The sequence below is a fragment of the Paramisgurnus dabryanus genome, chromosome 8 (assembly GCF_030506205.2).
Source record: "Paramisgurnus dabryanus chromosome 8, PD_genome_1.1, whole genome shotgun sequence".
Lineage (NCBI taxonomy): Eukaryota > Metazoa > Chordata > Actinopteri > Cypriniformes > Cobitidae > Paramisgurnus > Paramisgurnus dabryanus.
Window position 1 is genome coordinate 772,561 of NC_133344.1, and position 26,282 is coordinate 798,842.

Sequence of the window (26,282 nt, forward strand, 5' to 3'; positions counted from 1 at the left end):
AGTGGCTGCCTTTAACAAGGCACAAAGCTCTCTCGTATCACTCTTTTAGGGAAATTCACTCAGATGCTTAGTTGATGAGCGCACAGGAAGGCAACGCACACACTAAACTCAAAACAATAAACAGATGTAGAGCCGTGGAATAAGCGAAGCGTCCGCTGTGATACTGCTAGTTCAACCAACTTCAGCAATCAAATCCCAACAGAGTAAAGTAGCTTCTCAGTAGCAGATACTGCCGGCTTTCGAAGCGATAAAAAGCTAATTTCCCTATTTGCACCTGCTGCTTATATACGCACCTGGCGGGGTGGCGCCAGCATTATGCAAATATCTCAATGCCAAGTTCATTGGCGTTTTAGTAGTATTCGAAGCAGATTGGTCTCTCTAAGCGAGTTCCCAATTCGTCGGTCACGACGTGACGTCGTAGTGACCGACTGAAAGGGAACTACATAGTGTTGCTTTAATATGTAAACAGTCATGTGATTGTTGTAAGTTTTACTTACTGAAGTTTTTTGGTTTCTTTAATCACAAGCTGTAGTTTCACAAGAACTTCATCTGCTGTATTTTTATCTCCAATAAATGGTTTTAGATTAAGTTCATCCAAATGCTGCTTAGACATCAACAACACAAAAACTAAAGCTGCCCACTGTGAAGAAGAGAGTTTGGTCTTTCCTACTGATGAAGATTTCACATAACGTTGAATCTCCTGCAGCAGTGAATCATCACCCAGTTCATTCAGACAGTGAATCAGATTGATGGATTTCTCTGGAGACAGATTCTCATTCATCTTCTGTTTAATGTACTCAACAGTTTTCTTTTTCTTGTAGGAGCATCTTCTCATATGTGTCAGTAGATCCTGTAAGAGAATCTGATTGGACTCCAGTGAAAGACCCAGAAGAAAACGCAGGAAAAGATCCAGATGTCCATTCTTACTCAGTAAAGATTCATCTACAGCTTGATGATGTAACTCAGATAATGAAGGGTGTTTTAAAGTTCTAGAAAAACGACCTGGTTTGAACACATTTCTGTATTTGTTTGTGAAGGAGATGTGAGCATAAAGAGCTGCTAGATGTTCCTGGATGCTGAGATGAACCAAGCAGTAAACTTTCCCCTGATACAAACCAAACTCCTCTCTGAAGATCTGAGTACACAATCCTGAGTACACTGATGCTTCTGCTACATCAATGCCACACTCTCTCAGGTCTTCATCATAGAAGATCAGATTGCCTTTCACAAGCTGCTCAAAAGACAGTTTCCCCAGTTTGAAGATCATGTCTTCATCTTTCTTCTCATAGTCCTTCTGATGTTTGATGTTTGTCTGAATGATCAGGAAGTGTGTGTACATTTGAGTGAGAGTCTTGGGGATCTCTCTTCTCTCTGCTTCACTCAACATTCTCTCTAGAACAGTGACTGAAATCCAGCAGAAGACTGGGATGTGACACATGATGTAGAGACTCCTGGATGACTTCAGGTGTGAGATGATTTGATCAGACAGACTCTCATCACTGATTCTCTTCCTGAAGTATTCCTCCTTCTGTGGATCACTGAAGCCTCGTACCTCTGTGACTCGATCAACACACTCAGAGGGGATGAGATCAGCTGCTGCTGGTCTGGAGGTGATCCAGATGAGAGCAGAGGGAAACAGATTCCCCTTGATGAGGTTTGTCAGCATCACGTCCACTGAGGTTGATTCACTTACATCACACAACCTCACACTGCTGTGAAAATCCAGAGACAGACGACACTCATCCAAACCATCAAAGATGAACAACACTTTATATTCATCACTGGAGATTTCCATTTCTTTTGTCTCTGGGAAGAAAAGATGAAGAAGATCTAAAAGACTGAGTGTTTTGTTCTTCATCAAATTGATCTCTCTGAAAGGAAGTGGAAATATGAGGTGGACGTCCTGATTCTCTTTCTCTTCAGCCCAATCCAGAATGAACTTCTGTACAGAGACTGTTTTTCCAATGCCAGCGACTCCCTTTGTCAGCACACTTCTGATGTGTTTGTCTTGTTCAGGTAAAGGTTTAAAGATGTCATTACATTTGATTGGTGTCTCCTCTGTTGTTGTTCTTCTGGATTGTGTCTCAATCTGTCTCACCTCATGTTCATTACTGATCTCTCCACTTTCACTCTCTGTGATGTAGAGCTCTGTGTAGATCTCATTCAGTAGTGTTGGGTTTCTCTTATTTGATGTTACCTCATACAAACACTCAAACTTCTTCCTCAGATTTGATCTGAATGTCTTCAGGACTTCAGTTAGATTAGACTCATGACTGTAAAGTAAAAGTAATATATTAGATAAAAACACAACTTTGAGTAAAAATGTATAGAGCAAAATGTTGTTTTTGCATCACAAAACAAGGGACATAAATATGGATGGAAAATGTTTTTTTTTTTTTAAGTATCATGTGGTCAACCTTTTTTAGTCTCTAAAAATAAATTAAAATCCTATTATTTACCTGAAATGAGGACTCATGTTTTTATTGAAGCCTTGTAGTTTAATCCCAAATTGCTCAATCTTCCTCCCCTTACAGTCGGGTTCTGTTATGATTCGTCTGGATTGTAAGAATGAAAATGAAGAATCACTTAAAGGGCGGTTCCCATTATAACTATAACTATAAAAAATATAGTTTTAAAAATCCTTTGATTTTAAAGAGAATAGTGGAGTTCACACCACAACTATAACGATAAAGATACAAGTAAAAGTATCGTTGTGATCACTTGCGGAGCGATTTTTTTTTTCTAACCGATGAACGATAAACCAATGAGAGCCAATCAAATCTACTTTAATCTAAAGTGCACGCACACGCAGCATATTTATACATTTCAATGTACAACCCCAAAACAGAAAAAGTTGGGACACTGTAGAAATTGTGAGTAAAAAAGGAATGGAATAATTTACAAATCTCATAAACTTATATTTTATTAACAGTAGAATATAGATAACATATCAAATGTTGAAAGTGAGATATTTTGAAATGTCATGCCAAATATTGGCTCATTTTGGATTTCATGAGAGCTACACATTCCAAAAAAAGTTGGGACAGGTAGCAATAAGAGGCCAGAAAATTTAAATGTACATATAAGGAACAGTTGAAAGACCAATTTGCAACTTATAAGATCAATTGGCAACATGATTGGGTATAAAAAGAGCCTCTCAGATTGGCAGTGTCTCTCAGAGGTCAAGATGGGCAGAGAATCACCAATTCTCCCAATGCTGCGGCGAAAAATAGTTTTCTGAGTTTCTCAGAGAAAAATTGCAATGAGATTGAAGTTATCATCATCTACGGTGCAAAATATCATCCAAAGATTCAGAGAATCTGGAACAATCTCTGTGCGTAAGGGTCAAGACCGGAAAACCATACCGGATGCCTGTGATCTTCGGGCTCTTAGATGGCACTGCATCACATACAGGAATGCTACTGTAATGGAAATCACAACATGGGCTCTGGAATACTTCCAGAACACATTGTCAGTGAACACAATCCACCGTGTCATTCGCTGTTGCCAGCTAAAACTCTGTAGGTCAAAAAAGAAGTCATATCTAAACATGATCCAGAAGCACAGGCGTTTTCCCTGGGCAAGGATCATTTAAAATGGACTTTGGCAAAGTGGAAAACTGTTCTGTGGTCCAACGAATCCAAATTTGAAGTTCTTTTTGAAAAACTGGGATGCCATTTCATCCGGACTGAAGAGGACAATGACAACCCAAGTTGTTATTAGCGCTCTTTTCAGAAGCCTGCATCTCTGATGGTTTGGGGTTGCATGAGTGCGTGTGGCATGGGCAGCTTACACATCTGGAAAGGCACCATCAATGCTGAAAGGTTTATCCAAGTTCTAGATACATATGATCCCATTCAGACGTCGTCTCTTTCCGGGAAGACCTTGCATTTTCCAACATGACAATGCCAGACCACATACTGCATCAATTACAACATCAAGACTGCGTAGAAGAAGGATCTGAGTACTGAAATGGCCAGCCTGCAGTCCAGATCTTTCACCCAAAGAAAAGATTTGGTGCATCATAAAGCGAAAGATGCGACAAAGAAGACCTAAGACAGTTGAGCAACTAGAAGCCTGTAATAGACAAGAATAGGACAACATTCCTATTCCTAAACATTGGTCCTCCTCCAGCTGTTCCTTTATATGCACATTTAACTTTTCTGGCCTCTTATTGCTACCTGTCCCAACTTTTTTTGGAATGTGTAGCTCTCATGAAATCCAAACATAGTAAATATTTGGCATGACATTTCAAAATATCTTACTTTCAACATTTGATATTCTACTGTGAATAAAATATAAGTTTATGAGATTTGTAAATTATTCCATTCCTTTTTTACTCACAATTTCTACTGTGTCCCAACTTTTTCTGTTTTGGGGTTGTAAACAATTACAGCAAGTGGAGAGATTTTAATACAAAAACTGTAAATTTTATGTGTCTCTTTGCATGAATATGTCTGATAATGAAGAATAATTTCTCATCTCTTTGACAAAATACACGATTGTAAAAAAAAATGTTAAACTACAATCATAGTTTTCAAAGATATTTTATACCTGTGTGCAGGCTGTGTTTCTTCACTCTTAAAGTATATTGGTGGATTCATAGACGCATCACTCTTCATAGACACACAGCTGAACTCTGAATCTGATCTCTTCTGATGATCTGAACTATAACACACAACAGATTACAGTTAATCCTCTGAACTGCTGTACAAAACAACTAAGTCTAAATGAGTTCATCAGTAGTATAGATATGCATATTTATAAAATTCATTTGTTATTAAAAAGCAAATAATGATCTTTTTATTGGCACTGTTAATACAAAAACTGAGTGCTTGCCTTGCACAGATGTGTCTCTTTGAGTGAATATGTACTGTATAATAAAAATAACCAGGGCTTGACATTAACACCCACCAATCTGCCAAGTGAGGGTAGATTTCTGATACCCCACAAGCCACTTTGGCAGGTTGAATATTTTTTTTAATTGTAGTATGCGAAATTATAAACAATGCACAATGTGATCCTGGGAAACTACAACTCCCATGAGCACTCCCTGCACCCAGCGCAATGTACTGAAACCGTTTGTTGAGGCGTGCGCGATCTGTGAATGCACGGGACGCAGTCTGAGCGCTTACATGCACACTTCAGGAAAGATAAAACAATTGCATGGAAGTGATTGAAGAGATTTAAAGTGAGTGCACACTATCTGGGCAAGAGTGGAGAAAAATTCATAGCGCGTACCTGAATGCACACGTCCCAGTTTTGTCCGAAATCAAAGGAAACCAGCGAGTGGAGAGGTTCGCACATCATTTTAATGAAGGCTACTTTGTGCAACAATAATGCCCTCTCGACATTTCTCAGTAAAAGTCTTAAATCACTTTTAACAGAAACCATGATCAAGCTTATAAAATACAATCTGCATAAACAAGTTGACAGTAAAATGTACAGTATTTACTGCTGTTGTTAATAAATATTTAAAGTGTTTGTCGAGGGTTTATGAGTTTATCTTTTCAGTTAATCTTCTACACCCCACTCCACTTTTAATATATTCATTCAAAGTTAATCTATTTATGCCTTCATTTCTAGCATGTTTTTATGCACCTAAATATATGATCTACTGATATACCTGGTTTATACCAGCTTATAAATGTAGTCTGAATTTGGGTGGTCAGTCTGCATTTGAAAGTCAATCTGCATTTAATCTAGCTAAACTAAGTAAAATTACTCAAATTACAGTCATTATTGGGTGCCAAGTAACTTTGGAAAAAAATTAGCCACTTTGACTGGTGAGCAAAGAAGTTAATGTCAGGCCCTGAAGATAACATTTTCTGCCCATAAACACAAATATAATAGACAAGAAAAATAATCTGTTTTGCAAAAAAAATCACCATTTAAAAGTTATAATCACGTTTCATAGATTTTTTATACCTTATATCAGGCTGTGTCTCTTCAGTCTTAAAGTATATTGGCTCAGGCATAGACCAATCACTCTTCATAGACACACAGCTGAACTCTGGATCTGATCTCTTCTGATGATCTGAACTATAACACACAACAGATTTAATACTTAAAGCTCCACTGTGTACTTTATTGAGTTCATTCTTAACAAAAACGTCTCGGTTACGGATGTAACCCTCGTTCCCTGAAGGAGGGAACGGAGACGTCACGTCGTGACCGACGAATTGGGAACTCGCTTAGAGAGACCAATCTGCTTCGAATACTACTAAAACGCCAATGAACTTGGCATTGAGATATTTGCATAATGCTGGCGCCGCCCCGCCAGGTGCGTATATAAGCAGCAGGTGCAAATAAGGAAATTAGCTTCTTTTTCGCTGAGAAAGCCGGAAAGTGTGACCGGCCGTAACAGCAGGTGGCAGCACCTGTGGCGACGGGACGTGACGTCTCCGTTCCCTCCTTCAGGGAACGAGGGTTACATCCGTAACCGAGACGTTCCCTTTCAGTCGGTCACTACGACGTCACGTCGTGACCGACGAATTGGGAATCCCTATCAAAACGCCACTAGGGGCTGACCTCTTCCAGTGACTGCGTAAAAGCCCTCCGGTTCCACTTAAGGAGGAGGAGGTAGGTTTTAAGGCAGAAGGCCGGGCACTAGATGTTCCTTTAACCCCACAGAAGTGCCAGCGACTGGGAAGCGCCCTACCTGAGCGGGATAGGAACGCTGCGGAAGCCACCACCCGTCTTAAGGGCTAATGGTGGGCGAAAGTCAACCGTAGTTGAGGAATAAAGACAGCCGTGGCTGTGTAAGCAAAGCAGTGCTCTGCTAAGGGAAACGTGGGCTGGTAGGATTAACCCCACGGAAAAATACTCACAAAGGAACCCGGTGGGACACAATGTGGAGCCCGAGCCAGACACGTAGGTTCGCGAGGATACAGCTAGTGAAAGGCTGACAGCCAATGCTCCGCAACAAAGGCTGCCAGGGCAGCGGAGGAAGAACAATTCAAACCATTACGCATTTTTGTTCTGAAGGCCTTCCATACTGACACAGTTATGAAGCATCAGTTGGAGGCTGCAAGCCGACCTGCGAGACTGTTCTCCGTGCCCTCCCTGGTGAGGAAAGAACACGAGAGGATACAGGCTCGATACGAACACTGTAAAATCTAATGAACGTATTAGGTGTCGCCCAACCAGCAGCTCTACAGATGTCTGTTAGCGAGGAACCACGAGCTAGAGCCCAAGATGAGGCAACGCTCCGTGTGGAGTGCGCTCTCAAATTAAAGGGGCAAGGAATACCCTGAAGATTATAAGCCAGGGCGATAGTATCAACTATCCAATGAGACATCCTCTGCTTAGTGACAGCTTTCCCTTTCTGCTGGCCACCATAACAAACAAAGAGCTGGTCTGAGGTCCTGAGGCTTTGCGTGCGATCCACGTAGAGTCGCAGTGCGCGTACGGGGCACAACAAAGCCATGGTTGGGTCTGCGTCCTCCGGAGGCAGCGCTTGCAAGCTCACCACTTGATCTCTGAAAGGAGTAGTGGGAACTTTGGGCACGTAGCCTGGTCTGGGCCTCAATGTTACGCTTGAGGCAGCAGGACCAAACTGAAGGCACGAGTCGTCAACAGAGAATGCATGTAAATCCCCTACTCTCTTCACTGAGGCCAATGCTAGCAGGGTCAGAGCTTTCATTGATAAAAGCTTCAGACTCACAGACTGCAAAGGCTCGAACGGGGGGGCCTGAAGGGCTTTCAGCACCATGGACAGGTCCCAGGGAGGAATAGAAGGAGGGCGCGAGGGGTTTAGCCTACGAGCGCCTCTTAAAAATCTAATAACCAAATCATGCTGGCCAACTGATCTGCCGTTAATAAGTGAGTGATGAGCAGAAATAGCAGCGATATCAACTTTAATGGTGGAGGGTGACAGCCTACCGTCTAACCTATGTTGAAGATATAAAAGCACGATGTTAATAGGGCATTCTCTGGGGTCCTCGCGTTGCGAAGAGCACCAGGTGACGAAAAGGTTCCATTTAAACGCGTAAGCCCGTCTCGTAGACGGAGCTCGTGCCGCGTTGATTGTGTTAGATACCGCTTGCGGTAAATCACCTAAACCTACCGCGCGCTCAACGACCACACATGGAGATCCCACAGGTCGGGGCGCGGGTGCCATAATGTGCCCCCTCCTTGAGAAAGAAGGTCCTTCCTCAGGGGAATCCGCCAGGGAGGGGCTGTCGCGAGGAGCATTAACTCTGGAAACCAATTCTTGCTCGTCCAATATGGGGCGATCAGTAAAAGGCTCTCCTCGTCCTGCCTGACTTTGCACAGTGTCTGTGCGATTAAGCTCACTGGGGGGAATACGTATTTGCGCATCCCCCGAGGCCAGCTGTGTGCCAATGCGTCCACGCCGAGGCTGCCCTCGGTTAGTGAATAAAATAGGCGACAGTGGGTATCGTCCGGCGACGCAAACAGGTCTATCTGCGCACGACCGGACTTCTTCCAAATTAGCTGGACCGTCTGGGGGTGGAGTCGCCATTCGCCGGGGCGCGCAGCTCGAGAAAGCGCGTCCGCTGCTGTATTGAGCGAGCCCGGAATGTGAATGGCACGAAGGGACCTCAGATGCTTCTGACTCCAAAGGAGGAGATGACGAGCGAGATGCGACAGGTGACGGGAGCGCAAACCGCCTTGACGGTTGATATACGCAACGGTCGCAGTGTTGTCGGTGCGTACTAGTACATCCTTCCCTCGCAGCTCCGTAGCGAAGCGTACAAGTCCCAGATATACTGCCCACAACTCTCGGCAATTGATATGCCAGTGCAACTGGGGTGCTGTCCACACCCCCGAAGCCGTAAGCTCGTCGTACGTGGCACCCCAGCCCGTGTCGGACGCATCTGTGTGTACAACAGCATGCTGAGCGATCTGTCTCATGGACACACCGGACCTGAGAAACGCGGGGTCCGACCACGGGGGGAATGTTAGGCGACACGCAGGTGTAATAGCTACACGATGGATGCCAGCGCGCCACGCTCTCCTCGGGACTCGATCGTGAAGCCAACGCTGAAGCGGTCTCATATGGAGCAGTCCGAGCGGTGTCACGGCCGCTGCTGCTGCCATATGCCCCAGGAGCTTTTGAAATTGTTTCAGCGGGACCGCATTCTTCCCTCGGAATGAACCGAGGCAAGTCAGAATTGACTGGACGCGCTCTTCTGTCAAACGCGCCGATAAATCGATCGAGTCCAGTTCCATCCCGAGAAAAGAGATCCTCTGCGTGGGGCAGAGTTTGCTCTTTTCCCAGTTGACCCGAAGACCCAAACGGGCGAGATGCCGAAGCGTTAAATCTCTGTGCTCGCACAGCGTCCGTCGAGAATGCGCTATTATAAGCCAATCGTCGAGGTAAGCCAATATGCGAACGCCGCTCTCTCTGAGGGGTTTTAACGCCGCCTCCACTACTTTCGTGAACACACGGGGAGAGAGGGATAGCCCGAACGGTAAAACTTTGTACTGGTATGCCCGTCCCTCGAATGCAAACCGGAGAAACGGTCTGTGACGAGGGATTATGGACACATGAAAGTACGCGTCTTTCAGGTCTATTGCCGCAAACCAATCTTGGGGGCGAATTGAATTGAATATTTGCTTCGGTGTTATCATCCTGAAGGACCTCTTCTGCAGAGATTTGTTCAGAACGCGCAAATCCAAGATCGGTCGCAACCCACCGCCTTTCTTGGGTACTATAAAATACGGGCTGTAGAAGCCCGATCTCATCTCGGTTGGAGGGACCGGCTCGATCGCGTCCTTCGCCAGCAGGACTTCGACCTCTGCACGCAGTACGTGTGCATCGGACGCTTTCACCGTGGTGAAACGAATGCCCGAGAATTTGGGTGTGTGCCGGATGAATTGAATTTCGTAACCGAGGCGAACAGTGCGTAAAACCCAACGAGACGGGCTGGGAAGCTGAAGCCACGCCCCCAGGGACCGTACGAGGGGAATTAACGGCACTGTCGGGGTACCCGCGGTGGGGCGGCTGAGCGGGACAGGTGGTACTGCCGGTACGTCTGCTGGAACAGCATAAGTATCTACAGTATGTGTGTGTGTGACACTGACCTGAGCCCGCTGAGGGTGACGGTCGTCTGGTCTCCTCAGCGGAGAGCACAGACTCCGAGGAGGGTGCTGGTGGTCCCGTCTCCTCAGCGGAGAGCTGGAACTCCTCAGAACACCCGCTGGCGATAGAGGAGAGGGAGGAAGAGCATATAAATGCCCGCTCACATCTCTCTCGATCCTCTGGAGACCTGGAGAAGGAATAGGAATGCACTCTTTTTGTGGTTTTGTGGGTGCCGGCTGAGAAGCCGGCGGAACAGAAACAAAAGGAAACCAAAGATTCTCCACCCGGCCCTCTACCGGTGGAGGGAGCGATGCCATCACCGTCTCCCGTAGAGTGATCCCATCCAAATCCAGGTCGCCCGTCTCAGGGCCGCTTCGATTTCCGTTTACCACGGGAAGCGGGTGGGGCGGGCGGGGCGGGCTGTCGACGGCTGTTCCCCCTCCGTGGCCTGGAAGATGTTCTAGTGGGGGGGGCGGAGGCAGCCGCCGCAGGGCGCCCTCGGCGAGGAGCAGACGGGCCCGCCGGCGCTGGAGGGCGAGATGCAGGTCGCTTGCGCCGGGGCATGATCTGAGCGATCGCCTCTGTCTGCTTCTGGGCGGCGGAGAACTGCTGGGCGAAGGACTCCACCGACTCACCGAATAGGCCAGCCTGGGACACTGGAGCGTCCAAGAACTTGTTCTTCTCCGCATCCGACATGTCCGCCAGACATAGCCATAAGTGGCGTTCCTGGACCACCATCGTGGACATGGCACGACCAATTGCCTGCGCTGTCACCTTCGTAGCGCGAAGAGCCAGATCAGTGGCAGCCCGGAGCTCCGAAAGGACAGGCGAGTCGTGTCCTCCCTCGTGCAGATCCCTCAAGGCCTTCGCTTGGTGAACCTGCAGCAACGCCATAGCGTGCAGGGCTGAAGCCGCCTCTCCACATGCCTGGTGGGCAGCGCCCGTTAAACCGGAGGACTGTCTGCAGGCACGAGAGGGGAGGGTTGGGCGGTCCTTCCAAGAGGGAGCGTTGGCCGGACACAGCTGCATCGCGACCGCACGCTCCACAGGAGGGATCCCCGTATAACCCTTAGCGGCTCCGCTGGTGAGGGAGGTGAGGGGGGAGGGCTGAAACGGCCGTAATCTCGTGGAAAACGGCGACTTCCAGGTTCTAGTCAGCTCCTCGTGCACCTCGGGGAAGAAAGGCACCGGTGGAGAGGGTTGTGAAACCCGGGCAGCTCCAAAGAACCAATCATCCAGGCGGGACGGTTCGGGCTGAGGGGGGGGAACCCACTCTAACCCTACGGTCTCCGCCGCTCGAGCGAGCACGGCCACCATCTCTGGATCGAACTCCGGCGTCCCAACCCGACCAGAGGGAGGAAGGGCGTCGGGGTCCACGTCAGGGGGAGGAGGCCCACCCTCGGATGCTGCGGCGTCGGTGGACCCGGAGGGCGGCACGATGGATTCTAGAGACATCGTAGAACACGACGCTGAAGTCTCCATCGGCACATCAACCGGCTGTGGATGAGGAGGCTGAGAGCCTGAGGACGAATCCCCCGCTCGGCTCAGCACAGTGATGCGCAGGTCGTCCTTTGAGAGCTTCACAGCCGCACCGTGGCGGCGTTCAGCACTCGCATGACGAGGGTTGCGTTTTTCCCGGAGGAAAGACAACCGTCTGCGCAAATCCACAAGGGACATGTTCTCGCAGTGAGAACACTTACCCCCAGCGAACGCTGCCTCTGCGTGCTCGATGCCCAAACACGAAAGACAACGCTCGTGACCGTCCTTCGGACCCATGTATTTGCCGCACCCAAGATCGCACGGACGAAAAGCCATCCTGAAAAGGACGCTGATGTCCGGATATACGAGAGAGTGGCTGCCTTTAACAAGGCACAAAGCTCTCTCGTATCACTCTTTTAGGGAAATTCACTCAGATGCTTAGTTGATGAGCGCACAGGAAGGCAACGCACACACTAAACTCAAAACAAATAAAAGATGTAGAGTCGTGGAATTAAGCGAAGCGTCCGCTGTGGTACTGCTAGTCCAACCAACTTCAGCAATCGAATCCCACCAGAGTAGAGTAGCTTCTCAGTAGCAGATACTGCCGGCTTTCGAAGCGATAAAAAGCTAATTTCCTTATTTGCACCTGCTGCTTATATACGCACCTGGCGGGGCGGCGCCAGCATTATGCAAATATCTCAATGCCAAGTTCATTGGCGTTTTAGTAGTATTCGAAGCAGATTGGTCTCTCTAAGCGAGTTCCCAATTCGTCGGTCACGACGTGACGTCGTAGTGACCGACTGAAAGGGAACCCATGTTTTCTTTCAAAAGTATGTGCTCATTCATGTGTAATTACTTCCACCCCACTAATCAAAGTATTCTCGTAAGTGTAGAATCTGCTATTTAAAATGCATACCGTCGAAGCGCTCTCTGGCTGAATCCATGTTGTGCCTCCATCTTTGAAATACATTCGCCGACGAGGGACATTCCTGAAATTCAAGCTCCACCTTTCGCGCTTTCACTCTACACTCACGCTGGCCGATAGCTGAAGCCTCCGGAGGTTGCATGTGTAGGCGGTATACGTCATCAAGACAGTCTTATTTCAGAATATTAACAATTATAAAGCTGACAATTATTCTTAGTTAATTGTAAATTGATGTAATATGCTTATGACTTGCGAATGTAATGCTCAGTTGATTTAAATAAACCAGGCTTGATGACGTATCGTATCCAGCCTGTGACCTGCGTAGCTGAATCCTTCGGATTTTACAACAACCGCACACCGTGATGAACCTGCGATCTAATGCTTTGATTTGAAAGCCTGTTGAAGACATATTCTCGAGGACATTAAAACAAGTCGCCAAGGATGCGAAACGGGGATTTTAAACGACAACGTGACAGGAAAAACATCAAGACCAAAGTCACTATTGGAGTTAGTTTTCCAAGATGGGGCTCAAGGGACACTGACTGACTGGGACACTTTCTATATTCTCCACAGGTAATTCAGCATATTCGTTTACATCTATACAGTCCATGTTGTAAACTTGAAGTTTTATAGTTCCTTGGCTAACTTTAGCATGATTATGCATAACACTTGTTAGTGTAAACATGCATGTGGTTTAATGTGTTCGAACAGCCACACGCCGTCTCTCCACCCATTTATGTAATCTGAGGTACTGAGATAAATGTTTTTCATCTTTTCTGACCTCTAGCACAAACACACGGTGACAGCGCTATTTTTAGCCTTTCATTGATGAAAGCGTCTGATCTGCGCGTCTTTCGTTTCATTTTACAAGCGTGTGAAAGTTGCGCGATCTTTTTTCACCAATATGAGAGAAAGCTCTTACATATACAAGGACATGTAACGTTTACTTAAAACATAAGCATTGTACTTTGACATAATATTAGTTTGCGTCCATTTAAACCCGTCATGGTTGCTTTTTGTATGTGATTTTAAGCGGACATATCATGACAATCAGACTTTTTCCATGTTAAACATAAATCTGTGTGCTTTTATGGATCACAGGCAAAGGACATTGCAAATTGTTCATTTTTTTCTCATTGCTTTTGCTTTGTAGCTACTGGAAGCCATGTTAACCTTGGCATGACACGGCCGGGCCACCGTACGAGTTAAAACGCGTTCCGAATGGGGGGGGGGCTAGAAAGTATTATTCAGTTGCTTGTCATATAGACTTTCACCGCTAGATGGGAGTAGATCTTTCACAGTGGAGCTTTAAAATAACATAAAAAATGTTTTTGATTCTCATTATAAAAACGAGCATTTATAGTAAATAATACCTATAAAAATAATATTTTCATATAAGTTAAAGGTTATTTAATTTATTTGTATTATTTTAATATTTTAAAGTGTTTCTATAAAGTACCTGCATCCTGGAGAAAAATCTTCATGTGTTGATGTTTGTGTTTGATCCATGATGGAGCTGCAGAGGTGAATCTGATCAATCTGATCTCCACAACTGATACTGAATTAAAATAACATTCAGACACAAAAGAAACTTAAAATCAGAGTGAATAAACAGACATTATAATTCAGATAAATGAATCCTGAGTGTTGAAGAAACAACTGCGTCATCAACACAACTACACAACACTACATCACATTAACACAATATTAAGACAAATTAAATTAAGAATTATGATAAGAGAACTTTCAATAAATGACACTAATATTAAGATAAGAAAGAAATATAAATGAATAAAGATTTATAGAAACTGTGAATGGTGAAGTAAAAAGTGTCTGATCTCACTTGAACAACAATATTAAACACTGAACTCATAGCAAGAAACATGAAAGATGTCATTAAAAATCTGAATTAAATATTCATCTTTAAACTCTTCCTGAAATACAAGTGAAAACATTACTATTGTGTTGATTAAAAATTAATGTCATCTTGATTTATGTTTAAAACATAACATAAATGATGATTTTACTTAAACACAAACCTATAAACAGTAAGTTCAGAAAACTGAAAATAATGTTGGAGTCTCTTAATGTTTTCAACGACTGTAAATATTGATAGATCAACTTGTTGAGAGTAATTTTAAGATAAGAAATGATTGAATTTAAAAGAGTGAATCTGTCCTTTAAGAAGAAGTGAAAAGCGTCTCATCTCACCTGAACACACCTGAACACTCGCTGTCATCACAATCTGACTGGATTCACTTTCTCAAAATACTACAACTTTTACATCAACTACACACACAAAAATACATGTAAAGCTGTTTATACATGTTATATTAATCACTTTGATCATCGATATGTTAAGAAATCAACTCTACCTGTTTAAAATGGCGGAAGATAAACACGAAACAATTTACTTTCACTTTCATCTGTGACGTCACTATTGTACGAGGAAGTGTTTGAGGTGTTTCTCCCTCTGCTGACAGTAAACAAACATTAAACATTTGATTACAAATAATTTAACAGATTTAATTTATAAACTAGACTTAATCATTAATGTGAGTCAATATGTTTACATTCACTGCATGAAACAAAGAGCACATCAGCATTAACAATAATTAAACTCAAATCAAAATTACTCCTCTTTTGTTTAACTAATGTAAGCCTAATAAAGTCATATGAGTTTAATATAATGTAGACTAAGTGATATTTTATTATTTGTGTGAACTACATTTACATTCATGTATTTATCATAGTGTGAACTTTATCAAGTGTTTGGTTTAATGAATACAGCGAGGTCTTAAAAAACACACACGTTTAGTTTAAATGATTAAATATAAATGTGCTAACATAAACATTTCATTGAATAAAAAGACAAAATATCACGATAATATCAGTCATTATACATTAAAAGATGTAAAGAAAACTCCGCCTCCACTGCCACCTACAGGACATTTGTGTTATTACAGTTATTCTGCAGTGTGTCATAGACAATAGAAACATTATTCACAGTTTCTTTATTTTCTCCACTGAAATCTAAAGTGTGTGTTGAATGTGCAGATGAATGAAATGTATAAGATAACTGATGGTGCTGTTCTCAGATCAGATGCAGGGACACTGAGAAACATCAGCACCAGCACATCCGGCCTGTATCAGTGCACTGCGTCAAACATCATAGGAAAGAGCACCTGTGTCCTTAACCTGCAGGTTGTAGCACGTAAGTGTGTAAGGAGAGACATTACAGACACAAAGACTGTCACATGATCAGATATGAGGTCTGATCACAGCTCTGTCTCGTATCACAGCTCAGACACAGAGTGTGGGTCTGATCACCGGCCGGCACCATCGACACGAGCGTTCTGGCTGTGATCATCTGATGTCTGCTGGTCACACATGTGGATTATACAGGACCCTTGGGAAAGATTTTGGTAGATTCTCATTCCAAATGGTTGTAAATTTATCCTGTAACAACTTCACAAACTACCATCATGAAAATGAAACTGTGTTTTAGCACACATGGATTGCCTAAAATGATAGTGACCCCCGTTTCAAATCTCGACCTTTCCTTGATGAGACCACCCATGACACAATCTTCAGGAGTCTAAATGAGAGAATTCTGGATGATTGTTCACAGACTGTTCAGGTATTTAATTGTTTTAATATTAATATAATGAAATAAAGTGCTGTGTAAATCAGTTAGGCCTATTTAATTAAAGTCAGTATTTACTATAGTATCCTCTAGCATTAACTATTAACTGATCAATTGTAGTAAATAGTATAGTAAACGTTTGTATTTACTCTAGTAAAGTCAGTAAAATGTAGTTTGCTGTAGAAGATTTTAGTGTGAGAGTGCAGAAATACACAAGTTTACTGTTAACAGAGTAACTTACACAGACAACACAGAATACTGTTTCACATCAACCAGTTTCTCTTTTTGACTGGCGTACTTTATTTAAACAGAAACATTTGCTTTCATTCAGTCACTGATTAGGTCACATGACAAACACTCTGCAATGTGATTGGCTGGCACACACAAATAAAAGTGAAACAAATCAAATATAAATGAGAGCACAATACTTATAAATCTTAACACACACATTTCTATTTGATCATTTCAACAGAAGAAAATTCATACAGCAAACATAAATGAGTTAAATGTCATGATGTTTGTTGCTGGTTTTGTTAGTATATCTTCAATCATATCATCAGTTGGACATCAGTATCTCAGACTAATTCTGCCCTCCTTTATCACAGACCTCACAAAATGACATTTAATGTCCACATGTTTACACCTCACACCTTTTTTGCTGACGCTATGACACCCTGATTGTCTTCATAAACTCTAGATTGATATTTCAGTCCATCAATGTTTTCTAACACTCGTGTACAGTCACAGTTAATGTCATAAACTCAGCTTCACATGTGGACAGTGTAACAGTAGGCTGTCTTTTAGTCTTCATGAGATTAATGGATCATTTTTGTTCAGGTTAATGCAGTAACTTGTAGTTCTTCTTCTATCAGTTATATCAGCTGTCCATACAGTGATTTTTTTTTCAGTTTATACACCAGTTTTGTATTACTTTGAGATTTTATCTTGTAATCCTCTGGTTGTTTCATATAAATGTCATTCTATTGGCTCATATGCTGTCTTTACATCCATTTAATGAACAAACATATTTTCCTGTACTGTTTTCTGTTTCAGTATCTCATCATGGTTCACACCTCTTTCTTAACTTTAACCTTTTCGCGTTTAAAGGTCAGTGAGTCCTCTGAAAGCAATCTTCATTGACATGATTCACTTTAATTCTGCTAATAAAACGATCACATAGATACTCATCCAAACTTAAACCAAAGTCACATTTCTACACTCATTGTTTGAGTTCAACAACATACTGAGACACAGTTTCATCCAACACAGCGCTGAAATTTGAAATGTTCAATTATTATCAATGGCTTTGGTTTAAAATGGACCTCAAGAATAATCACAATTTCTTCAAATGTTTTATCCTTTGGCTTTCCAGACTGAATTAAATTCTGTAGTAATCCATATGTGGACGCTCCCACAACAAAGTCACTATTTGCTTCGTATCATCCACATAATTTAAATCATGAACAAATCCTGATGTTTTATATACGCAGACCTGAGGGCTAATTCATAAAACTAGATTACAGAATAAGCCAGGCTTATTTTGTTAAGTCTGGCTTATTGCTGGTGGATTTCGTTTCATAAAACAAACTTGAACTAGTTCAACCCCGGTTACTATGGAAACTTATGCTTGGAAACTAGCCTGGTCCGGAGCAGGCTAACTGTCAGGCTAAGCCTCAGTTGTTGCTTAACTAGACTTCCACTAACACTGAACTGTAAATGCAATGATATTACAGCTGACTCTTTGACATTTTATTTGACTTTATTAACCACTATAAATCTAACAATTAAAGAAAATCAACTTATAAATTAAATTTGATAAATTTTGTTACAATAATAATTAATAAAATATAGACATGTGTTTCATAATATGGTATATTATAGGCCTATCAAATGTTGAATATAAATGATAATCTTAACTACCCCAATATAAGGATAATAGTTTATTAACAAATGTATGTATCTAAATTCATATAATTGCAATGTATTGATGAAATATATATATATTTTTATTATTCAGATTGTCTGTCACACAAAGAGGAAATTTAATTTAAATATACAAAACACAAAAGTCAAGTACAGTCATTTATTTTTTTATGCTTGGTGTGCATAAAAATGCACATTATTTTAAAGATCTACAGTATTTGTATCTTTCTCTAGTTGTTACATTTTTCTTGAAATTTAAAAGAAATGATGGTGTCTGCATGGCTGAAGGAACACAATATAATTATGTGATGGTATGCTCTTGGCATTTTGTTGTAATGAGTTAAAATTCTTTTTTTTATCACAGAGAAGATTGTTAGTGTCCTGCATACAATAATTGTTCACCACACAAGGCTTGTACTGTAGACTTACAGTATAATGTGCTTATACCTCAAGCTTTTCTTCAACTGATCCTCACCCTGTAACCATTCATAAAACTGTTTATCTATCAACACCTAACACTACACTGTTAAAAAATTATGTAGAACTTACAGTATTACTGTCAGCTGTTTGCCAGTAACTTACTGTAGATTTATATGTATGTTATTTACTGGCAACAGTTTGTTCAAAGTTAAATGAACATTAAATATTAACAAGTCTTTTTATTTACAGAATAAAACTATAAAATAACAGCCTCCTGCAAAGCATTCTGGGAACAAAAATATTAAGGAAACAACAGAAAAAGGTTGATGAGGATTTCTGGTTGCCAAAATGCTATGCATGAGGCTGTTATTTTATAGTTTTATGCTGTGAAATCATAGACTTGTTAATGTTTAATGTTGATTTAACTTTGAACAAACTGTTGCCAGTAAATAATAAACTTTAAATCTACATAAGTTACTGGCAAACAGCTGCATAACTACAGCAAAAATTTTTAACAGTGTGATAATAAACCAGTGGTTTAAAATCTCTCATACTCCCAGGGTTTAACATGATGACTTGTGACTCTATAACGCACACATCATTTGCCATCAAAAATGTTTTGAGTAACATGTCAAGTAATAATGATTGGTCAAGAATATGTGTAACATATATGATTTTACACAATCATTTCTTGTGCTACTGTTAATTCAGAAATGCATATGCTGTTCACCCACCATTCTCTCAGTGACCCCATTTTTTTCTTTCGAGAACAACAGTTCATCTGCAGGAGTAAAGCTGTGCTGCTGATAGATGTCAGTGCTCTCCTCATTGCCAGTCAACATCTAACATTATGAGATTAGACACTTCTATGATTGTGCTTAAATCAACTACACTTCTTATGAACAATATATTTATGTTTTATTTTCACCTCTTACTTTATTGTCCACTCAAGTTGCTGCTTTTGAAATGTACCCCCCCCCCCCAAAAAAAAAAAAAATTAAGTTACATTTAAAGTTACTGTAAATGCATTAAAATCATTCATCTGCTAAATATGTATTATATAGGTTACTTAGTAAACTACAAATTGTCTTTTAAAAGTTAAGATTTGTGTTATTTTTAAAAAGTACAGTATATAAAAATTAGCAAAGCAAAACCACATGAGCATTGACGGGGATCAAACCCGGATTTCCACATGCACTGCTGAGAGCACTGACCACTAAGCCATCATTTCTGACGGTATTTCATGCTTTGCATGCAAGGATTTAATCCATAAGGACTTTCCAACTATTTTATGGGTTTGTTTATTGCAGCAGTATTATAATTTTCAGTCAGTAGTACATTTTTCATACATTTTTATCAAAAATTACCGCTTTCTCTTTAACTTTGATCGATTTGATCCACGCTCGACCTCTAGGGCTGCTCAAGAATAGCGTGCACGCGTAATTATCTTGACTAGGGAAATCTGGATCATTAGTTGGATTGCGTAAACTTCATTTGCCTTTTTTGAAACCGCTTTAGCCTCACCTCATTTGTTAGGTTAATTCAAGTCGAGTTTGTAACTTTAATCCTTTTCCAAGCGAGTTTTATGAAATAGCCCTCTGACATTCCTTGTTTTCCACAATCTTTGATAAGTCTGGCTTGTATTCAGTTGTGGCTACTCGTAGTAATTCTTTCACATGTGTGTTAGTCAGGACAGAGCCATGCTTTGATTTCACTTGTTTCGGTGTTGAAAAAAGTGATTCACAGATGTAAGTTGACCCAAACATAGACAATAGTTTTAGTGCTGCCTTTTAACATTGGGATATTTCCAAAACTCCAAAGTTTCTTCCCTTAGAACATGTTTAAGTCTGTCATCCTCAGAAAGTTCAATCATTTCAAGCTGAGATGCTGCTTTATCTTCCACTAAAGGGACTTTTAAACAATGATTCAGCAGTGAATGGGTTGATGAGAATCTGTCCTCAAAACTCTGTTTGAGATTTTCAAGCAGTGTTGCATACAGTGCAGTACACTTGTTTACAACCTCTGCTGCTTGTCCACTTCAACAAAGATGGAAAATCTGTTAACTCTTTTGTAGATGCATTTTGAGTTTGTTGATAAATGTGAAAACACTGCACCAGGTCAGGCACCATCTTTAACTTCCCCTGCAGATCCACATTCAGATAATGCAGTATGTCGACCAAAAAAGACAAATCTGAAATCCACTTGGGATCACATAGCTCGGGATATCATCAATACTGAAAGAGCAACATCTGTTTTCATCTGTCTTTGTCTATTTCAGTAAGACCAGTGTTCGAATTGAAGGGGGTCTGGGGGGGTCCCGGACCTCCTATAAGCCTTAAGGGACCCCCCATAAAGCACAAAAATATAAATTAGGGGGGTCCCCTGGTTTTTATTAAAATTAAAATACTACATAAATTTAAAATCCTCATTTTGCGTGTCACAAAGCGATATATCCATTATTTGTCCCAATTTCGCAATAAAATAATTCAAATGATAATTCTGTCCGAAATAAAGAAACTCGCAAGTGCGCCTCATGCTGTTTTCTGGAAGAATTGACAGACGAGTGTCTCTATCTGCATGTGGAGTATTTTTTACCTCAGTTGCGGTGAGAATCTTTAGTAATCTTTAGGTTAAAGGGTTTTTTAAAAAATCTTCTCAAACAATTATTTCATAACAGTGGCAAAGCTATCCACTCAGACTGACGGCTGGTCAACCCAGTCACACAAAATATTTTATTAGGAAAGCAGAAGAAATCACGCTTAAATGATAATAAATGATAGTCTCTTTAATACTTAGCCTATCACTCAACTATGCATCTTTCAGAAATAAATAATTATTTGTAGAAAGTATCTTTTGCATGTGTTTTTTTAAACCTTGGAAAAATGTAACATGCAGGGCCGAAGTGGGACTCATTTTCAGCCCTGGGGTTTCATGTCTTAGACCGGCCCACTTTAGTTCACCACTGACTATATTAAAATAATATAATTAAATCCTCAGTGCACTATTCTTTGCAGCCTTGCAATTAATATATTTTCCAAAAATATTGTTTCCAATTCAATGCAAATAGTCTAAAAAAAGTTATGTTTTTGCCATAATCATGCAGCCCTACCATAAGGTATTTTAATATTATTCAATTAAACTTATTCAAAAACTGCTAAAAAGGATCAAATGTTTTCCCCTATATTTTTTCCCCTAGCGTTTGCATGAAATAGATGAAGAATAACTATTAATAGATTAATCATTGTTACATATATAACTTACCGGTAGATTTTTACCTTTTTTTTACATTTACCTTTTATCAAGGTATCAAGTTGCGCTCAAGTTTATTTTAAATCTAAACGTGCAGCAAGTGCACTCAAATAGACGCGTCTAAAACAAAACTTGTGTTCACAGGCGACCGCTTTGAAAAGCAGAAGGCGGCGGCGCGTCATGCGTTGTACATGCGTTTTAAATGAATATGGACCCTAATTATGATTATGAACGCAAGAATTACTTCGTGGTCGGAAGCTGGGGCACAATCAACTTGGTCAAAAAGCGGTGGGGACGTATACCACCCGCAAATTACGCGAATGGGGCTGCTGTGAGTGCTGGGGACAGCAACCTTCAACCTGGTGGCATGATAACTATCTTTAAAATTATGTATCTTTAAAAAGATTAATTATATGTAATTTATACAGTGAAGAAGACAATGTTATTATTCATTTGATTCTATTTATGTACCTAAATACTACTGTTAGATCTTGCTTTATTTGTAACTTTGTTCTTTTCTATTTTTATATGCTCATAAGTTTTGCTGATCCGAAAATGATTCAATCTATGACTCAAAAAACGCAATGTAATCATTCATTTTACCACTACTATATAGTAAAATTATGTAATTTAAGAATGAGTCCACCCTATTTCACCCCTATTCTGTTTTAAAGTTCTGCCCTTGCCAGTGTTTCACACTAATTTGAGGGGTAAACTTTTTTTAGAGTTTGAGTTAAGGGTAATTTGGGGTTTCTTTGATTAAAACCAGGATCAGATGATTGTTGATCAAGGACGATCACATCTTACATTGTGAAATCACAGCGACCCTATAATGAGGGGGGTGGGGCTTGGCCGGGGGGTGGGGCTTAGCTAGGGGACCCCCCATAAGCTTTGACATAATTCGAACACTGAGTAAGACATTGATAAACTTCATTCTGCATCTATTACAACAGCATGAGTTTATAGTAGAAGAGTCCTGGGGTCCGTTCTTCATACGTCGCTTAATACATCCACGATCAAATGAGACATCCGAGATGTTTAGATCTCGCTAATTATATCTCGCTTATCTGGTTCTTTGAACACCCCTGCTGTTGATGATTAGTATGGCAGGATTGAATTATCTGAGATGACTGCGTGTTTGTGCGCTGCATGAAAAGGCAATGCATATTGATAGTAGAAACACTGATCAGCCACGCTGTGATTGGCCGGTTGTTACAATGGGCACGAACACGCCCATTTTTAACCCCTGCAGTCTGAGAGCTATTGATGAAAGGTTGTGAACTTTTTATGACACTGAATTTAGAATCCCAGTTAAAGCTACTTTTGTACATAAAATCACCATAAATAATGTAAAATATTCTGTAAAAATATAATCTTGATATCTTTATATGCTTGATTTAAACTTTGATGCTCCTAAAGTACTTTAAGTCTCTTTTAAAAAGAGTTGAATGCTATTTTGTCTGTTTGAAACAGCAACATAAAAAGCAGAATAAAAACAGGTGGTGGTCCTGCATCTTCATGTGATGTGCTGGCAGGAGTGATGTCTTTAAACTGATTGATTGTAGAGATCATCTCTGGAGCAGTTGATCTTTCTTAAACCTACAGCCAGTACAACACTTTGATTGCTGATTAATACAATTTGAATTGTAGTTTATTATAAGATTGTGTTTTCCTCTCTTTTGTGCAGTTGTAGATAATACACCAACACTTTTAGCAGTTCCCAATAATGTGTTAAATGAAGTATGATGTGCAGTAAGTGAATGTAAATGTTATTCTACATCAAAAGATTATAAAGTGCAACTGTTTCTGAGCAATGCACACGACAGCAAAGAAATCCTCTCAGACGACAGTCCTTTAGAGATACTATATGCAAGTGGTTAAATAAGTTTACTTCAATTGCATTATTCTTATATAACTGATTTCTGACTACAACAATATTAGCAGGAATCCACATTAACTGAAAGTCCTGCATCTGCTGAGTCTGCACAGAAAAGTGTAGTAAAGAAGATAAAGATATGTGAAAATATGTGCAAAAAACTTATTTGGTTATTGTCAATTTTTGTCACAGGAAAGGGACAGGGCAACATCTTTGTATTCAGAGTTTATATAACAGATAGAAATTACTAAAAGAACCCTTAAGCCTACTTGACAATCTAAAGACAAAACTAAAATCGGAGATGAGTTTATTCAAAGGAAACTTATTTCACACCGAGTAATATTCTTTATTGTACGTATTATAACATATATTACTGCTGGGTATGATTGATTGCTGTTTTTATTTATGACAATTTAAATAAATTTAAAATGAAATTGATCAGCATGTTTGTCTTGTCATTCATTTAATGATAATCAAATCTGTTAAACAAAAACAAGTCGCACAAGCACAGAAAAAATATATTTGTTATATTATATATTTTTCAAATAACATCGCTATAAGATTTAATGATCCTTTTTTATTACGTATTGAATTTGAAAAGCTCTTCTCGTATTTCTCGTATAATGGAGAATACACAACTGCGTCAGACTTTCCGTATCACATCCGCTTAAAAAGGTACAAACTAATCTTGTTTACATGAAATAAGACTGCTCTCGAGCAGGTTTAATCTTATCGACCGGTTGCTATGACAGCAACTCTAGGATGAGCTTTGAAGAACCAAATAATCCAAGATCAAGCCAAATCATCAACAATCAAATCCAGCTAACCGAGTAATCCACGTACGAAGAACGGACCCCAGGACTCATTTTCTGCTTTATAGTCTTCCTCCTCTCACAAACTTTATCCTCATCACCAATTTATGCTGTATATTCACGAGACAAACAATGCTATCAAGCTTGTAAAATACTATAACTAGTATTGTAGCAACCAAAGCACATAAACGCCTCCAAAGCACCTCAAGTGCTCATTTTTAGAACAACACCTGACGTTCAGACGTCTTTGATGGAGTTCAGGGGCCTCATTTATCAAGCGTGCGTACGCACAGAAGTGTGCATAAAGTGTGCGTAGAAACAGTTTTACGCAAAGTGTGTAATTTATCAAATTGCACTTATACGTAGAAATGTGTGTAAATATACGCACACCTCTGAGTATCCGTACGCAGAGCATCTAGTGCTAGAATAGCGATACTACACAGAATCATCCCCAGTGTGTAAAGAAGTGTGTATTTATTATCCACAAGCAGGTGCTAAAATGATTTGTGTATAGTAACAGCAAACCATTGTTGAAGTTAATGATTTATTTGTGATTTGTCGTCAAATTGGTGTCTACCACTATAAATGAAGCGCCGACAATGCAGTGCAATGACTTATCTTGCGTTATTGGAAGACTTGGGAAATCATCCATCCGCCGGGAGCTCGTTTCAGATGGCACCGTTGATGCTGGTTATATGCTGCTGTCCAAGGTGGAAAGTTCTGTCATTGTCTGTCCTCCTCCATTTGCACTGATTTCACATAGGTGTGCTGTGACGCGTTTTTTAATTTAATGTCAAACCACTTTTTATTTCTAGGAGTGTTCTCATACTGTACCCAACGTAATTAAACTCACTGGTAACATGTTCCCATGCAGATTTGTTTTCTTTTGTTAGTCATTCCTTGCGCATTAAGTGAACCAAACAGTATGTGTTATAAGGATTTAACCTCATTCACCAGTAACTCAATTTCTGTGTCTGTAAAGTTCCTCTTTTATGCTCTCTTTGCCATTATTGCGGTGAGGGAAAAGCACAACCACGTGACTTATAACGGGAGGTGTTGTCACCATATATGGTTCATTGGAGGCGTTTTGGAATGCAAATGACCATCAACGTGCACGAGCATGGTGCTTAAGAACAAGTGGGATTTATCATCAAGGATTACTTACTGATGTGCGTATGTTTGATAAATCCCGATTGTTTTGTACTTACGCACATACTAAATTTCATTCGTAGGTACAAATATAGAAAATTTTCTAAGCAATGTTGATAAATGAGGCCCCAGGATTTTACCTCAAGATTGTACAAATTATAATAATGACCGAATGTACTGTTCACCGAGTATGAATTTACTGTTTTGTTTTTACATTTATTTTGAATTAGGCATAAAATGTGTTGTGTTTTATTGTAAATTTATTGTAATGTTTGACTCTGCCGTTCAAAAGCGTCTGACAGATAATCAACAGCGATAGACCAAAGCTGAAATATCAAGTTTATCATTTTATTAAACTTTGTGATTTTATTTACATTTCATTCAGTGTCTCAACTTTTTTATAATTGATCAGATAATCATCAAAAAGTCCTGCAGTCAGATCCTGAAGAACACAAAAGCAAAGACGTCCAATATTTGGATTTAGAGATAAATGAGCTGCGAGTCTTCAATGTTGTGCTGAACTTGAACACATTTCAGTTTAAGATGAAGTTAAAAACCCCAACAGTGTAGAAGAAGAGGAATCTTGTCAGTATTTACTTCAGTTTATGATCCTATGGGATTTCTTGCTCCTCTTACACTGACTGATAAATCGCTCTTATAGGAAATGTGTAGACAGAAGCTGAGTTAGGATGAGGATTTACCTCCAACACTTCAAAGTCAGATTTAGATAAAGTCACAGATCAGATCCTGTACTG

General features: G+C 40.6%; 1 protein-coding gene and 1 pseudogene across 3 annotated transcripts in view; both read right to left on the reverse strand.

Annotated features, from left to right (window-relative positions):
- LOC135770627 (NACHT, LRR and PYD domains-containing protein 3-like) overlaps positions 1–26,282 on the reverse strand; it is a 287,002-nt gene that overhangs the window by 214,506 nt on the left and 46,214 nt on the right. The window lies entirely within an intron of this gene.
- On the reverse strand, positions 1,353–14,878 carry LOC135770602 (NACHT, LRR and PYD domains-containing protein 3-like; annotated as a pseudogene).